Raw genomic sequence first — 1,755 nt, forward strand, 5'->3', positions numbered from 1 at the left:
CTCAATCAATGGATGGCATCCCACGCTCTACACATTTGATACAAAACTGAGTGTCTCTTCCTGATCCCTCCCTTGCTTCATCCAAGTAGCCACCAAGTCCTGTCTGTCCTCTCATCTCCCCAGCTACAGCCATGTCAGTACCGCCCCAGCCCGGCCCTCCTTGTATCTCCATCCATACTCTGCCCCTGCCATCCATGTACCATACAGTGGTAGGTTGGTCTTTCTACAGCAAACTGGACTAGGGCCCTTCCCTACCCACAGCTCTCACAGCTAAAGTTGGAGTTAAGCCTCACATGGTTCTGCTTGGCATTCAGAACTCTTTCCCCCTCAGCATTGTTTCATCCAGAGCACTCACAGTGCAAGGCAAGGCAGGGCAAGAGCCTTCTTCCTCAAATGTGGGTTTGGTGCACAACTGGGTATGAGATGGTGATTTCCCTAAGAAGAAACAGGGCTGAGGTGGGGGGATTTCCTTGGTTCAGAGTTAGACCTCCAGAGTGCAAGCTTCCTTTGAGACACCAAGTGGAGGGGTCCAGCTGGCAGCTGGCTCCTGGTCTGGACCTTCAGGGAGAGGTCTCAGCTCAGAGCCACATTCAAGAGCCAGCTTAAATGCAGCCTCCTGCAGGGAGCCCCCAGAGCTTCCAGAGCCTCAGATCTGCCCCTCTGCATACTCCAGATCTTTTGCCAAGTGGTGTTTGGCTCTTCATGTCGTCTCCCTCCCATGCCTGGGAGTAAAGGTGAGGTGCAGGGACTTAAGCTTGTGTACTCTGGTGCCTTCAGGGAGAATGTGTCGAGTAGAGAGGAGGCAGCTTGCAAAGAGGGAGACTCAGAGGAGAGTCAAAGACATGTGAGCAGGTGAGCCTGGGAGAAGGAAAAGAGAAGAGAGTGAGCAGAGGCACATGCTGGGGCAGGGGAGCAGGTGGGAGAATTGGGGAATGAGGGGGCTGGAGAGGTGGGGGTGGAGATGTGGGAGAGGGGCTGCCTGGCTGTCCAGGCTCAGGAGTCAATTACATCCTCCTGCAAGGGCCAGGCTCACCAGGTTGCCCAAAGCCCTCCCTCTGTGGGTGGGGCTAGAGGGCCCAGAGCACAGATGACTCAATTGAGCAGGCCTGAGGTGGACTCCAGTGGGTGCTGGGCTGGACTCCTGACTGTGGGGAGCAGCCGCCACCCTGCCTACTGCATCCACTTTCCAGCTGGCTGCCTCCCTGAGTGGATGCAATATTGGGTGCCTTGTGAAACATCCTCCTAGTGCACCTGCTGCCTGCTGTGCCCCTGGGACTGCCCTGGGCTCTCCAGAGGGGGTTGCTATGGAGGCTGGGCCTAGATTTTGAGCCCTGCCTCTCATACTTGGTTCCCCTCCCCCAGAGGCCAGCTGCTTGAGTATCCCGGAAGCCAGTCTATCCCCAGGGTATAGCTGGGTTTGTTCCACAGCCCTTCATGGTGTATCTATTTGGACTGACTGCTCATTTCACAGAAAGGGGTGTGTCTTGCCCCAGCTCATCTGGCATGTCTAAAGCAACTGTGGGGTCAGAATCTGCAGCTCCCAGCCCCCAGCCCTGCAACATTAGGGGAGGCTGGACCCTCACATCTCTGAAGTCCCACCGGGCTGGTGCAAGTGGGCTCCTGAGTCCAGGGCTGCTCTGCAGGCTGTGGGGTTCACGCTCCAGCTCTGGGCCCACCTGATATGCTCAGGCTGCTCACCTTTGGGCCTGTCCTGCCTCTCAGGTATTCAGCTGACCCTGAGGGCCTCTCCCTCAT

The 1,755-nt window shown here is 56.8% G+C and overlaps 1 pseudogene; it reads right to left on the reverse strand.

The window, feature by feature from the left end:
• Positions 1 to 602: 602 nt before the first annotated feature.
• LOC105724072 (WAS/WASL-interacting protein family member 3-like) lies at positions 603 to 1,755 on the reverse strand (annotated as a pseudogene).

Source organism: Aotus nancymaae, unplaced genomic scaffold (assembly GCF_030222135.1).
Source record: "Aotus nancymaae isolate 86718 unplaced genomic scaffold, 86718_ANA_hifiasm-v0.15.2.pri h1tg000011l, whole genome shotgun sequence".
Taxonomy (NCBI): Eukaryota; Metazoa; Chordata; class Mammalia; order Primates; family Aotidae; genus Aotus; species Aotus nancymaae.